Here is a 16788-nt window from a genome sequence, read left to right on the forward strand (position 1 = left end):
ATGTCCTCAAATATCTTCTTTTGCCCAAAACCCAAATATATTCAGTTTACTGTCACAGAGGAGTAAAAAACAGCAAATATTCGCATTTAAAAAGCTGGAAACAGAGAATTTTAAATAATTTTTCTCTTAAAAATCACTTAATCGATTATCAAATTAATTGGCGATTAATTTAATTGCAGACAATTAATCGATTAATCGTTGCAGCTCTAATTGGCAGTGAAACATAACCAATACGGAGCAGTCACAAGTGCTTAATATTCAGCCTCTGCTACAAGTGTAGACATTAGAAGTAACTCTGCATCATCAGATCAAATAACAGAAATAACATTTAACAGTGCAGAATAACAATTTAAAATGTATAACACGTAAATACTACTCTACAATTAGTCTCTGAACCTTGTTTAAGCTTTCAGTGATTCAATTAACATCCTTTAATTAAAATTTGAAGCATGTACAAGCCTGAATGTTGCTTCCTGACTAAAATCGTGTTTGCAGTTTGAAGGACTACTTGTGGACGTAGCCTCAATAATGTCAGCAGCATACCTCTCGAAAGATCTCACGCAAAGCTATCTAGGTTTCCCAAATTGCCCGGCCCATACACAGACCTTTCCAGTTCAACCTGAGTGGCTTATATGGGGCTCTAGAGTCCATCTCTGGGTCTCAGGAATGTCATTATCTGACTGTGACACCCCCCACCTCCAATCTTCAATCCAATCTTCAACCCCAAAACCCCTACCATTGGCAAAGGGATCACTTAAATGATTCTTACTGCGGGAAAATCCTTGCGTCTGCCGCCTTGTGTGAAAAGATCAAGGATGTTCGGGTATTATTCTCAGCAGTGTGGTGGAAGGTAGAGAAAAGAGCAGGAAAGTCCAGAAGAATGTCATTCACAAGAAACTTCAGGGTTCCATTATGAATGGATGAGGGCCGCAATAGGGCCAGGGTCAAAGGCAATTTTGGGCTAAAGCCAAAGAGAAATGTCTCCACAGAGTGACATCTACAGGGATATTCAGGGAAAATGGAGGAAGTAAATTCCTAAAAAAAAAAAAAAAACATGTATGACTATGTAATATGTTCTAACATGACCCTATGCAGGTGTATCACCCCTGCAAAACATTTTTAAATAAACATCTTGTGATTCAGATGCATTTAAATGTATTTTTATACACTGATCTTAAATAATGTTGTCCATCACAATGGCAGGGTTTCTGCAGGTTTCAGCAAGTTATTTTAAGACTTGTAAAGGACACCATGAATGTAATTTAAGATCTATTTCATGTCCATATTGGCAAAAAAAAGTATTAAGGATATAATGGAAAATCAGAGTCCCAGAATTACTTGCATCACTCACCCTATGGCGATGCTCTCAATGCAAATACAGAACAATACTGGGTGATGGCAGGCATTTGCTAGTGGCTATTTGCCCAAAGTCAATTTTTACTTGCTCCTAAACAAACTGTTCAATTGTTCTCAAACTTGTGACAAACTACGAAGTACATAGTTGGAGTTTTACCAACATCCTCCAACACCACTGAACTAAACTCCTGTTTCCAAGATAACTGAAATGTGCTTCAGCTCGTATCTTTACCGGCCACCATTTTCTCCTGAGTGCCCATCAGTACTGCACATGTGCAACTCTCAAAGGAGGTGAGAAGGAAGCGAGGAGGCTCACTCACTGGCTACTTTAATCATCAGGTACAGAAAAAAACAATGCGTTTAATTGTTTTTACCGCTTGTCCGATTAGGGCATGTGTCCACCTAGCATTTTCCTTCAGCAGCAAAGCGGTGGCAGGGCGCTGGGGAGTGCTTCATCCCAGTGCTTTATAAGAAAAGCACTTCCAGCACTTTTTTATAATGATGCACTGTGAGTGGGTTTTGTTTCTATGACAACAATATCTTGATATTAGCATTAGCTAGGTAGCTAACGTAACGCTACATAAACAGAGGGTTGACATACACAGTTAACAAGCTCACGATGCATAAGGTGATGATTTAAGCACAACACTCACCAGCAACATCCAGAGTCCGCCTGCTGATCTGCTCCTACAAACTAGCTTTGGCCTTTGTTGTGACAGTAGCCTAGCTAAAGGAGCAGCAGTGACATCACCAGCGCCTTTTCTGGAAAGTTCAACATTTTCAACTAGAAGCGTTCAGAGCGGCCGCACAAGAAAGAAGACGCTGGATCTGGCGCATTTTCAGGCCCTTAGGCAAGTGGGCTGCCTGATTTACTAGCCCAACGTGGCATTTTACCTGCCCCGCACAATCTGGCAACCCATAAAGGAGCTATATGTAAGAAATCTAAAGCAAATAGTCGTAAAATCCTCCTAATATGTCACAGAGACTAAGGAATAATGTTCATATAGCATACTGATCTCACCGGCAACAATAGTACAGCCAGAATATTTGCATCTAAAAAAACATTTTTACACTCCGCAAATCATGTTTATGTTTTGAATTTGTGTTTTGGCCTGTTGCACCACCCACCGCCGTCTACCAGTCACACAGTCAGTAGAGTCTCAGCATCAGTTAAAGTTATGACTGAGCTACAGCAGCATGGCAAGCAGCGTTAGCAGTGTCCCAGTACATAGCATGAGCAGCCGGCTTCTCCTCAGCTGTATCCCGGCAGCAGCGTTAGCAACAGAGAAGCCGGACTTGCTCGAACACTTTTAGCATATTACTTCTAGAGGTAGCTATTTTTTTGATGAGAGGAGACGCCATGTTAGCCCACATACCACATCACAACATACTACCTGGGTGTGCGCTGATAAATTCTGATAGGCTGCACAGTTTGTATTAGTGGTTACTGGTTGCATGCTGGCTTTGTTCTGTTTTGTCACAGCACATTTCTCAAAAACAAAGGCAAGACTGAAGTTGATGCAACTTAGGGCCTGTCCCAACACCCACACCTCCCCTGGAAATACCCACTTGCACTTGGTTGTGCGTGTTCACGTTTAGGCTAGTGGTGTCTCAAAACAGAATTGAGGTCGTGGAAGTGGTTTCCAACACTTAAAACCCGCCCTAGTTTCCAAGGGAGCCCCGACCCACACTTTCAATAAAGTGGAAGATGAAATTTCCCAGAACACCTTGGAGAGTCAGCAACTTTGGCAAGTTTTGGAAAAAAATTTGTAACTGTATGATCGGAATGTAGGCTATACAAACAACAGATGGTTGGAGTAACGTAAACTCATCAGCAACTTGGTTGAACACAGTGTAAAAATATTTAAACAAATCAACTTAACCGAACAAAATCGATCAGAACTAGAAGACGTCGTAGGCGCCTCCTGTTTTCAGCATTTCTTCACTGTTGATTCATCAGACGGAGAAGAATAAACATAGCACACGCCACAACACAAGCGCTGGAGCCGGCATTTTCATTGTGTCACTACTACGTGTGACGTATGCCTGCACATCGGCAACGCCAATTTGCATGAAGTGGTGTCCCATTTCTTAGGGAAAGATCTCTACCCTAATATTTCTCACTTCCCTCATCAAGGATTATCTCGCAAACGAGGGCACTCAATACCAAGAGGAAGATTTAAGGGGTAGAAATGAGACAGGCCCTTAATAAAAGGTACGATAACTTTGTGATTCAATGAAATTTTAAGACCTAAAATTCAGCTTATTGGATTTTAAACATTTTAAGAACGCAGGAAAACCCTGAATGACGAAAAATGCACCCTTCTTTAAATTGTACTTGTACTGTCAGTGAGAGTCACCTTCATATACTGAACGGACACGTAACTTCACAAAACAAACTTACAAGACTGTCATCACTGAACAAGCATGTGGGATGACATTATCCAGTCAAACCCAAGCCAGACAAGAGGTTCAAAGGAGAGTGGTGTTTCAAAGCAGCAAAGGCAAGTTCTAATCTTCACACACTATCAAAGGGCATGCAATGTGCTCTTGTAGGAAATGACAAAGTCCCCCAGTGCACAGCTATTAGCTGCACTAAAACACAGGCCAGGACAGTTCCTCAAAGGGAAAACAGCAACGGCCAGAGGCAAAGAGATCATTAGGGGACACGTGTGGAGGCGAACACACACACTCACTCACCCACACACAATATTTTAAGTCTTCATTACCTGGCTGATCTCACCTGTATGGTTTGTTACAGGGGGTCAATTATTAGCAGAAAGCCATTCCTTTGACACACGGGGTCAGTGACAGATGTGTTGCTCACACCTGTACAGCCTGTTTTCAGTCAAAGCCCTCAGGTCACTGACCAGGTCAACCAGACGACTAATGGATGCAGAGCAGAGAGGAAGAGAGGACTATCAATCACTGTCTCTGAGTTACAAGGAATTTTACATGTTACAGGAATTACATGTTGTTAAGAAATGCTAGAAGTAATTTCAAATAAGGTGCCATGTCTTTAGGGCACCTGCCCAGAAGAATAAAGGTTTTGCCCTGTGAGATATTGTTATCTTCTGCTCTCTGCTTAGAAGTGGTGAATTTACAGTTTCTGGCTTTTGTTTGATATCTGGGCTTTTGTTTGATATCTAGTGTTGCCATAAAATGTTGCTGCACGTTATCTTGTTAACTATCACTTAACATCCCGCTGAACCACTTTCAAACTCTCGAACTCTATATGGAAAAAAAAAGGAATGAATAGCCAAATATCCTCATTGAACGTCCTAATCTGATTCGACTGTCATCATCTGAGTCAGATACAGCCCTACAAATCTTCATCTACTGCTGGGTAACTTTTGTCAAAACAATGCTATTACTGAGTTTCAGCACTGGTACTTTCAGACTTAATTCAATGTTGTCTCAACACAGGCAGCAGTACAAGAACTTTCCCGAAATTAAATAGTCTACAATTGGCAATCTATTTGTCTAAATCTGTACTGATTATGCACAATATTGGATTTTGCTGATACCCAACTGCCAAAACTGATACATGCACATATGTTTTTTTTGGTGTAGTTTAGATACTGATATCAGTTTTGGAAATGCTTGCAATACTGCCTAAAAAGCTGGACCAAGTATCAGCGAGTACGCGCGTCTATGCCTTTCAGTACCACATAATTTATTAATAAACTTAAGTAGTTTCACACCTAGATAAAACAGCAGTTTTCCCTGAAATCAATTTTTCTTAGTCACTCTAAAACAGTAGCCCACACAAATACGTGCACTGTGCAGCCAATGACAACTACTGTTTAAGCTCAGTAAAGATTTGTTTTTTGGTAACTAGTGTTATCATTAGCTATTAGGAAACCATCAGCAATTTGGCAGTATACCCTGGAAAGTCCCATCAGTTTAGAGTTTAACCTGAGCCATGCCATATGACAATAACCGTTATCATTTCACATCCATATAGGGTTAGTAGTACATACTGTTAATATATATATATATATATATATATATATATATATATATATATATATATATATACATATATATTTTATGTACTGGTATTGGATCGGTACTTGGTATCAGCAGATACACAAGTTCAAGTATTGGAAGTGGTATCAGAACATCTCTTTGTCAACATCCAGTCTCTCCCATGGTGGAATTAACATATCATGTTTACTCGGGATGATAACTATTAAATGAACGAATGAATTTGATCAAACATGTTAAGTTTAATCGATCACACAAAGATCTGATTCTGAAATATAAACAACGTGTATTCTCCTATTACATTCCAGCTATCTACATATTGGTGTATTTTGAAAGCATTTGTCAATGACTAGCATTAGCAAACCATGGGCGCAATATAGCTATTTTATGACAACACGGCTATCTTGGGGTCTAGGTGAAGAGTGCGCTGGCTACATTCGAAAATGAAGCAGGCAAAGTGATAAATTATTGTGCTATATTCAATGTGTTTATCATGTTTAAGCCTCTACATCTTTAAATGTTTTATAGGCGATGCAATGCTGTCATAAAACAATTTGCAACCCTAACGCCTACTCTTATCATGACAGTCCACTGGCAGATGCAGACATAAAATATGATGGTTTTCAAAATGTGCACATTCAATGGACAAAATAAGAAAATGACTTCAACCTAGGTTAGTAATACATGCCGTATTTATTTTTACATCACATTTTCAAACAAAACTATACAATGAATCCCACTTTAATAAGCTTGGATGATGCTCCCCCTGACATAACTCTGACAAAAGCCACTACCAGGGCAAATTTGACCTATTACGACCAATTAAAGTTGCATAATGAAAGCTTCGTCTTATCTGCCTGACATATCAGCAGAAATGTTCATTTCAGACAAATGTCAAAGCCTTTATCTGCCTATACCGATGATGTACCAATAGTTTAGTGCATCACTAGGAATAATCAGATAAAAGAATACATGAACAAGACTGCAAAACTGCACAGATGTTCCTTTCCTGCTTTGCAAATTTTTGCACATTTCAGCCTGCACCACTGTTTCAATGTACGTCACCCAGCCCTTCTGAGAGATACAAAGGTAAAAGGGAGAGGCAAAAATATGCCAGACAGTTGGTTTCATTAAGATCTGACACTATGAAATATCAACAGACTGGCAGCTCTGTTAACTGGGTTCATCCCCAACAATGTAGCATCACACCACAGCTTTTGCAAAGTTTTTTCGAAATCACCTTAGCATGCGAAAGTCAACAGCAATAATTATTTTTAACTACTTTTAAACACACAATGCGGTGTTTGAAATTGCCACAAAGAAATTGCAGGCATACAATGGAAGATTCCATACAATCCACTACGAGTTATGATTTGCATAGGATGCATTACGGCTGACAATTCACGCAGCGGTGCCAACAACAAGCTGCCCCTAATGAGCAGTGGCAGGGAACAATGCACTGTTTGAGTTGTGGGTTCATTCATGCAGTCCCTCAAGACACTCATTCAAACAAGCTCTGTCCTTTCAAGACAACAGCTCAGACTCTGTTGTGTCCACCTACAGACAGACAAGGACACTGAGCTTCCAGCTTGACGTGCATTCGTCAGTGCCTTGTACTCTCCAGTGCACTTGTGAGCAGAGTTACTGCCGCTCTCATTCGCTTTCTGACAGGCAGGTTCACAAGTTTACACCCTGTTCTGTTTCCCTCTTCACGTCTCCATACTTGTGACTGCAGGGGCTCCTTGTCCCAACTCCAAACTCTCTGCAACAGTCTGCAGAGAGGGGAAAGGAGGGGAGGCAAAGGAGGTAGAAAGAAAGAACAGGTTGGAACATTTTTCAGGGGTCCTGTCGTTTTTTATCTGATCAGCCAGGAGCTGTTGGACTACAAATCAAAAGTGTGCCAAAGAAAAAGAGAAGACAACAAAACACAGACAGCAGCTTTGCATTCCAGCCTCCACAAGGAAAAGTCCCATCCTCGGGCAAAGCCGGCAACTTTCCTTGGCCCACTTACTCTCTTTTGAGTGTCTTTATCTCTCTGCGGACTCTGTTGTGGGATTCACACATGAAATTCTGATGGCAGTGTTCTCAATGCACGTCTCTGACTGCTCTGCCAGGGCCTCATTTAGCAACACAATGTCCTCCAGGCAAATCTGACAAGTTGAGCTGCGGCGTCAACATATAGAGGTAAATTAGAGGTAGATTAGAGTTTAATGCAAACAATATTCTCGCAGTCTGTTACTGCAGAGGCCTTCTTATGAGCATGGCTCTCGCTTAGGAAGTGACAGAACACACTCAGGACTTAACGCTTCAGGCACAAACCCAACATAAGCTAACATTATTAATTTCTCTTTAATGAAATAAGTTAACTTGTTCAGACACAGCTAAGAACGACGTGCACCTATCATTAAGGCAAATACATTTGAATATTTTTCAAAACTGAAGCCAGTATCAAATTTGTCACTAAAGATTGAATCCTAAATTAAAAGACAGAAGATAAAGATCTGATGACTGATTCATTACAGCAACAAAGGAATACTTCGCACATCTCTTTCCAAACAGGTGCGCAGGGGAGGAATGAGCAGAACACAACTTGTAGAACTCCTGCACACTGTCTAACTTGCAAAAATACTGATTTTAATGCTGCAACCGGAATGTTGCAGCATTAAAATCAATATCTTAGCAAGTTTGGCAGTGTGCAGGAGTTCTTCTACAGGTTGATTCATTACAGCGTCACGGCTGAACCCTAATTCTGCAGAAACAAGGTGTAGCTGAATACGTCATCAGTTCCAAGTGTCCTCTTCACCTAAAAGCAATAGCCTGGAGAGTGTTCTAACTTCTGATGAAACTGAATGGAAAATTATAAAGTAATGTCTCAGCAGTTTTCAGCATGTCCTGCAACAAGAGTGCAAGCCCGGTACACAGTTAACACTTTCACAACGTTTGCACAGAATGAGCAGCGCGAATAAGGCATCCGACCTCTTGCCTTTATCTCGGTGATAACCATGTTGGAAGTAGGAACTAACAAGTAGCAACACAACCATGTAGTTCACTCTGCCTTCATACATGCACGCAGGTTTCCATGAGTCTTTGAACAGTGCCTAAGGAATAATGCATGGAGGGATGGATTGTGACAGGCTCTCTAATCCCTCGCTTTTCCTCCCTGCTTCACCCTTATGCTTTGGTTGCCACTTCAATGCTCCAAATTGTTCTGCACTATAAACCACTAAAAATTTCAGTCAAAACAACTTGAAGGTAAAACATATTTCAGTTTGTGCCTTCCTGATGCTCATGGCAGATAACTTCAGCTGAAAGCAGCGGTGGAAACAAAGTTCACTGTAATTAAGTCCAGTTTTGAGATATTTGTTCTTTGTATTTCCAATTTACTTTAGTCCTCTACTTCACTACTTAATAGAAGAAAAATAGTGTACTTTTTGCTCCACAACATTTATTCAACAGATATTTACTTTGCAAATTCGGATTTCCACACAAAGCATGTGATAATCTTATTAAATAAGCATTTTTATCAAATAACCTACCGCACAGTACACTGGCCTATCATTAGCTTCACCTCAGCCAGCTAGACATTAAAGTGCTGCATACATCTTCATCTATTATAAACAGCCATCACCAATTCTACAATATAAGAACCCATCTCTTCAGAAAATCAATGTGACATTAGTGCACAGCAGTGGTGGACGAAGTATTCAGATTTTTTTACTTGGCACTACTACAAGAAAACAAACTCTGTTACAAGTTAAAGTCCTGCATCAAACTCATACTCAAGCAAATGTACTTGGTATCAGCATCAAGATATACTTAAACATATCAAAAGTAAGTAACAGAAGAACCAGAAGTACTCATTATGCAGAAATGCCCACTGCAGACGGACATGGGTTTTTTTAACATTTGGGGAGGACACATATTAAGCAGGGGATATGGGGTTCTTCCCCCAATAAATTTTAAGTGTCAACACTTCATTTCCCGCAGGTGAATGCATTTGTATGCATCGATTTGTGCCTTTTCTGCACCAATTTATGGTGGAAATGCCTTAGTACTTCCTGCTTCAACTGCATAGCTGCCTCATCTTCATACCATTTGCTGACAGATTGCTTTTGAGGTTGCAATAGGGATGCAACAGTATTTGATATTCATGGTACAATAAAGGTTTCAGAAAATATCGCAGTTTCACAGCATCACAGTTACAGGCTTTATATTATTATCAGTCAGAATGACCCTCAAAGGAATGAAAACAAAGCATTTTGTTAATGGAAGTATGTGTAAAAAGTCTCCCCTTAGGAAATAACTAAAATAAAGGGGAAATTCAATGTCCACTTTTTTTCCCCCCAGTATAGTAGATAAGCAAATGTATACAGTAAGGATAACTGTCAACTCCGGGGTTATTTCGGACCTAATTGTATTGCAGAGTTTTGCACCGTAGAGCCGATGCGCTGCTGGTTCTGCCGGCCTGAATAGAATATAATGTCTATAGCCTTACTGTTGTGTGTACAGCCTTATAGACTGAGCTGAGTAGTGATGCGCGGGTCGACCCGTAACCCGCGGGACCCGCAAATGGACCTGCGGGTCGGGCAGCAGTGATCGTCTGTTAAATCGGTCTGTAAATGATATTTTGACATTTTTGGCTATTACTGTCATGGCATCCAAAGGTACTGATGCGTTGAGCAGGTGACAGTCCGCGGCCGTTTTCAAAACACACTTGTGTCACGCACTCCAAAAGAAACTTGTTGAAACTTTAAACAATAATTTATTGTACAAAACGGGGGAAACAAACATTGACAGAAACAATCCATAATTCATATTAAATTCAAAAGATAACGAAAAAACAGCTACAAGTTAGAGGGAATAGTGATAAAGTGGTTAAACTTGGCACTGATCCACAGATGGATGCGCTCAAGCGTGCCGTGCGCACAAGCTCCGTTGGTAGGCTGTACTATATTTTCACATTTTTAACAATGCAAGTTTTGATTTTTATTGATAACCTACATTTACCAACAACAAAAAGACTACATTTAGCACCAAAAAAATAGTATTAAAAAAAAAAGCAATTTAAAAAATATATATATATCGAATACCAAATTTTCATAACTAATACCTACCCATAGAAACGAATATTCGAATATCTGAATATTTGGGTACAGCCCTACACATTTTATGATACTAAATTATACTTAGTTATGCCTGAATATTTATCAATATACTGTTGTGACTGGTAAATGTGTGGATAACTTTAATGACCTGGTCTACTGCTGGGCAGCTTAATCTATAACAGCATTACAGAATTTATTAGCTGAATGACATGTTGAATGAACAATTAAAATCTGAAGAACAAGAACTGTCAGAGAAATCTAACGTTAGTATAGTAAAAAGTACAATATTTGCTTCCTAAAAGTGGTGGAACATAAAGTAGCATAAAATATAAATACTCAAGTGAAATATAAGTACTTCAAATTTGTATTTCGGTACAGTTCATGAGTATAAACTCCAGTATTTCCACCACTGTTACGCACACAGCCAGCCCATACTGTAGTCAATGAGCTGGGTGCGCGAGCGAGTGCGCGAGGGAGTTAAAGACTGCTACCATTACAAATATTTTTTTAACAACATATTATTATTATTATTCTCTAACAACATGAAAAAGGCAGAACATTTAAAAGGTACAGTTTGCATCATTTATCAAGCTGCCACGTCCCTGTCAGCGTAAATTATATTTTACACTTGAGACGTTAACCGTTACATACCTAACTGCCGTTAACCGTTAGCCGTTAGCTACACCGGAAGCACAGTGCTAACGTTTAGCTAGCTCTGTTACTGTGTTTCTCAAGGCTAAATGCGTACAAAAATAAAAAATAAATAATCAGCCGTTCGTTTGAGAATACTTACCATAGTTGTCAAGGCATCTCCACACTCCTCACGGATTCTTCTAATGTTATCCAGTTAGAAAAAAAAAGTTTGCTTCATGATGTAGAAGATGACGAACCAACGGTAGTCCACATTCTGACCCAAGATGGCTACCGGAAGTGACATACTTACATATCTCCTGGCTTGTTTTGTGTACAACCGCACAACACAAGAAAAAAAAAGGTAATTTATTTTATGTGAAAATCGACAGTCATAGGAAATAACAACGCAAAAGTAGACAACTGAACTTAATGATTTAGGGATTGTTCTTTACTTAAGAGGGGAAGGGGATGGAAATATTTTTCCTTGAGCCTCCCTGAGTGGCAGAAAATCCATGTCCTTCCCTCCACAATATTAATTATTAGCTATTTAAATCTTTTCAATATATGTGTCCATATATTTTACCAATTTTACGGTTATTGAAACTCCAGAGGAAAAAATGTACCTATTGTCTAATACTTCCCTCCCCTCCCTATTCACGCTGGTTTGTGCAAACAGTTTCTTTTTGGCCAATTTTGATACGTAGAATAAAGTGATTTTGATGAAATATCAATATTTTAAGCTCAGATTTAGTTGTTTTTTTTCCTGATGGAAGCATTTGTTGCAGATGATGTGCCCAAGAACCATTGGAAATTTGAAAATCCAATGATAATTTCTCTTTTTACAGTTTCTGGCTGTGATAAATGGCTGATCATACTTTTGGTGAATTTGGAGAAAACATGCTACCCAATGCCTCCAAAAGGTTTGAAGGCATGTTTTCTAAAAATCTGCGGTAAAATAAATACAAAGTACAACCATTTAAATTTGTATGCCCCTCCCCTAAGCCAAAAATAAAAAAGCCAAGACCCTCCCCAGCGTTTAAAAAATATTTGACATGCCTCCTTGGTGTGTCTATGAGCTTTGTAGTTGTAATGTGGAAACAACATGGACGTTACAGAGAACATGTGTTGTATTTTATTGCTTGGAGCGTTTAACATCATAGCAGCCATCCAAGTATGGTGAAACAGTTTGAAGCTTTTTATTACAAAGGAATTTTGACTTGTAGCCTACATTTCCTAAAAACCACTTAGATGGAACTTTACCTTTGGTGTCAGGGTTAATGCCAATAAATACCTTCTCTAACTAATCTAGGTCACTCTACCTAGACAACAACTAACAGTTACAACCTAATATCATATCACAAATTACATGCCAGCAAAAGTTATTATGCAATATGTGAATTAATAAAAAGTTTCTTGACATCAACCCAACATTAACTTTTGCCTGCCATGTTTCTCCATAATATGACATCGACTTGGTAAGTCGTCTACCAAATTTTCCAAGTTGTTGTTCTGATTTGAGGTGGCATTCATGTGAATTTTCTCAGTGGGGACGTCATTTTCCTGATAATTCCAAGTCCACATGAATTCAGAGTAAATCCTTAGCTTTAATACAATCAAAGGTCTCAAATGTTAAAATGAGACGAAAGGCCCATTCTGAGGCCAAGATACATCTAACTATTGTTCTCTAAAGCAATATAAAACCTGTTTTAACCACCACAGGTACAATGTAAGCTGTGCTTTTTAGTACTTAAAATGATATAATCTTTCGTTGTAGGACCATCTGTATTTCTGTGTGCTAATGTGTTGAAGTTTCAAGCCTTAGTTATGTTTTTGTACACAGTTTCAGTTACTTTTACAGTACCCAGAATGCATTACACCAAGGTTGGGGCCAGGACAGCATAAAGGGCCTATACCAGTTTGACTTGTGTCCTTCTCCTCACTTCAAGATAAGCAACAAGTCTCACAAGATTTATTGAAGTTGTGTTCAATTACATATACACATGAGCAGGTACCTGATCACAATGACTAATGAGGCAAACAAGCCGGAGATCAGCACCCCTGTTCTGAGATACTTGTACACGGGCCCTGGTCATGAACTTCAAACTGTTTCTGTGGGCCATCAGGCTGAAGGCGGTGAGGTCAGATGTCATGTTCTGCTCAGCAGGTTCAGAGGGTCACCTGGTACTTTCTCTGCCTGTGGATATAAGAGACTGTCACACAAAGAAAGCTCATCTGCGCACAGACATGTGCTACACACTGACCCCTGTAATGCAGACCTCCCACAACAGCAGCTGCAACATATTTCTGACGTTACAGGATTCCTGCTCAGAGACAAAATAAAAACAGAGATGTAGTAAAGTAACCTCAGCATCGTCACGTTTCTAACCCAGCTGCAGAGACTGTAGCGGTGGTTTTATTGCATTGGGAGTGGTGTAGCCAAAAGTTTTTGTTGACAGTGTTATAGTCCTGATTGCGTGAATTTCCACTCTTTAGCGAGGTGTGTGGTGGAATCCCTTTGTTTCCTCTGCTTCATTTCTGTGGTTTCCAGTGGTCCGTCATACTTTCACATCAGCCCAGTTTAGATACTGAGAAAACCCCCAACCAAGCCGTAAACCCCCCAGGCCAGTAGAGGCCCCATACGGACCTGCCTGGGCATGCACCTGCCAAGCCCTGCCGTTCGCTGCTGCTTTGCTGCTCGTCTCGTCCCCTGCAGCAGATTCCCCCGGCATTCTGCCTCTGTGGAGGTCTCTGCGTCTGCTGCTCCCTCACTCGGTTGAGACACGTTGCTCGTGGCTTCCGAGAAGTGAGGCAAAGCAGGCAGGATCAGCGTGGCTCACATGTGGTCTGCATGCATGCGTCTGTGTGTGTCTGTTTGCACGATACGCCTCATAACCCCTCAGGGTTAAGACTCTCATTAGCACCTAGCCAAAAAGATATCCCTTTCATCTCATTTGTCCATACGGATCAAGTGAGGCACATCCTTTGCAAACAAAGACAAATCGGCTGGCAGATCCACAGCCTGTAGTTTAAACATGCTATGTCCACCACAAAGTCCCATGCGGTTAGCTAATTGATTCCATCAGAAATCCCGAATTCACTGACTAAGCCAGTATGTCAGATTGGTGGGCAAGAGGTTTAGTTGTCCTGAACAGAACCTGAAATGTAGCACAAGTTGGCAGAGCAGCCTACATACAGAGATATCTCACTCGGGCAGGAGAGATTTTCCTTTGAGTCTGATGTTGTTGGGGAGCATGTGACAGCTGGGTTCAGAGCCAAGCTCTGTACAGGGCATCACCCACTCTGGTCCATCCCATGACTGAGAGATTAATGGGCAGTAACCAAGCTAGCAGACAGTGTAATTAAGGCCCTTAGTCACTCAGTCACCAGACGGAGTGAAGTCAGCAACACTTGAACTCAGTGATGTTGGTGGGATTGGGACTGGCAGATGAGCTAATGTGGCTGCCTTCGCTTGGGTAAACTTGAGACAAGAACATGAATGAGATTGATGAGTGCTATCAAATAACTGCATGGGAACATCAAATTGGGCAAAGCAGCATTTTAAGTTTGAATTATTAAGTTGGATATGAAAGAGACTTATTTTTCCTCATGCATGGCAGTGTTTGAGAGCTTCGAATAGTTTATGTAAGTGTGCTATCGTTGAGGAATAAAAAGAAGTAATCAGACAGGCTTTTACGCTGAAACATTAGAGTTGTTTGTTGTGTACGAGTGTCAATCAGACGGCCCATGCCAACAACACAAGTGGCTTATGGCTGATTATGTGATCATCATATATTCCATTACACCAGCTGTAAAAGCAAAACAACTCAGTCTCACATCTCAGTGTGTAAGCTCCACTGGCAGACCTTGATACCTGGGAGCCTGCTGCAACAATGCTCACCTGAGATCAAAAACAGTGTTTGGAGGGAGGGGAGGAGGGCGTTGGGGGGTGAGGGGGTGGGGGCAGGGTTTTGGTGGTAGCCATATGTCGAAAGCAAAAGCGCACATGAGCTGTGAACCTATCTGAGGGGGGATTTTTTCCCTGTGACTTCAATGGCTTGACTTTTGTGTTGGGGTGGGGCACTGCACTGCACTCATCTGTCAGAGTCAGTGGCTGCTATGATTGGGTTGCGCCCTGCGGGGGTCCTGAGGTCATTCTGAGTGGCGCTCTGATCTGATCAGCGGCAATTGTTCCCTATGATCCTCTCATGGCCTCCAGCGCCACGTTGTCCGCCCAGACTCAGCCAAGTGCTGGAGAGTCTGCTCGGCACTGGTAGAGCTCTTCTTTTAGAGCTGCTGGCAGCACATCCCCACATCCCTAACTCTATAAACAACCAAATCTGACTTAAAGCAACCATCTACTACGGATGCAGACTTGTTCAGAAACATGTATGTTTCTTTAGGTGATGCCAGAAATAAATAAACCAGACATCTGAGTCCGACATCCTAAAGTAAATGCATGACCTTCTGGAATAAACCACACAGTTTTGTTTGAGCTTGTCATCACTTAAAGCATGTTAAAACACGGGCATGGCAAACATGTTTTCTCCTTCTCTCTCTTTTATTTCAAGAGAAATAGAAAGCAATTAAAATTAATTACTTGAATGAAACTATAATGGTTTCTGGCATCACAAGCTGATCTTGGCTGTCTCGCTGTGGTGATTAATCCCTGCTTAGGCACATCTGCACGAGCCTTCTGGTGAGGCGCACATCTTCAGATATGCTGTTTTTCGTCCATCACCAGCAGGCTCGGCTGTATACGCTGTCACTCTTATCAAATCAACTACAGAGGGAAAAACCGCAAATTAATGATGGAACTGCAGAGGCAGGTGTTTTCATATATTTGATATTGTAAGAAGGGGCTTTTCCCAAACTGAGCAGACAGGTTCTTGTGTGTTATCTGTTAGATCAGCAGATCTGTGTATGCTAACAAGTGAGAACACTTTGAAAAGTCAGTACTAATAGCTTGTATCCCTGCCCTGAAGTGGGCCTATTAGCCCCCCCTCTCCTGCTGGGAAAAAAGAGACAAAATAAACAGGAGCTCTTAGTATAAACTACATTAAACAGATAAGTCAATAAAACACTCCAATATGAATCATTGTACTGTCACAGGGCTACGCTTACAGTAAAACCTGAGATTAATGAATACAGAAGTGGTCTCCTCTCAAAGAGCAGGTTGCTTTTCACAGAGGCCTCGCTGGCAGGTCACCATCATTGTGCTATTGTGGGACTGAGTTCACGGAGGGCACAGACTTGTATTGTGAGGCAAGCGGTCTCACTTCCCACATCCTATGAAATTGTAAAAGCACCAGGGCTGCGTATCGTCTGCTGATTCCAGTGCATAATACGTTTTCAATACCTCACTTTGAGAGACATGTTTTTCTACAAAACCTTTCTGTTCATTTAACAAAAGAAACCAAAGCTCTCAACACAAGCTGCAGTACAAGACTTCGTCTTAAAACAATTGTCCAAAATTGGCTGAATTTTGATATAAATTTGAAACTGTTTGGCCACAGCTGCTACTGACACTTAAATCAGCATCAAAAAAGTACTGAGCAACAAACCCTAAAAAGCGAGACGTACACAAAGTGATTTTAAAAACATGACATTCAATGTAGCCTAATTTCAATCTGCAGTGATAACTTTTTAGGTGCTGGTGTCTGGTTGCTGTAACAAACCTCTTTTGATGATGTTGCAGTTCTCTTAG

General features: G+C 40.7%; 2 protein-coding genes across 2 annotated transcripts in view; one reads left to right on the forward strand and one right to left on the reverse strand.

Annotated features, from left to right (window-relative positions):
- ormdl3 (ORMDL sphingolipid biosynthesis regulator 3) overlaps window positions 1–11312 on the reverse strand; it is a 41569-nt gene extending 30257 nt beyond the window's left edge. Inside the window, exon 1 of the mRNA XM_049564484.1 lies at window positions 11245–11312. The gene's annotated coding sequence lies outside the window, so the exon portion shown is untranslated. The remainder of the gene's footprint in view (window positions 1–11244) is intronic.
- Window positions 1–16788, forward strand: part of wnt3 (wingless-type MMTV integration site family, member 3) — a 30810-nt gene that overhangs the window by 3135 nt on the left and 10887 nt on the right. The gene's annotated exons all lie outside the window — the stretch shown is intronic.

This window comes from Epinephelus fuscoguttatus, linkage group LG20 (assembly GCF_011397635.1).
Source record: "Epinephelus fuscoguttatus linkage group LG20, E.fuscoguttatus.final_Chr_v1".
Classification (NCBI taxonomy): Eukaryota; Metazoa; Chordata; class Actinopteri; order Perciformes; family Serranidae; genus Epinephelus; species Epinephelus fuscoguttatus.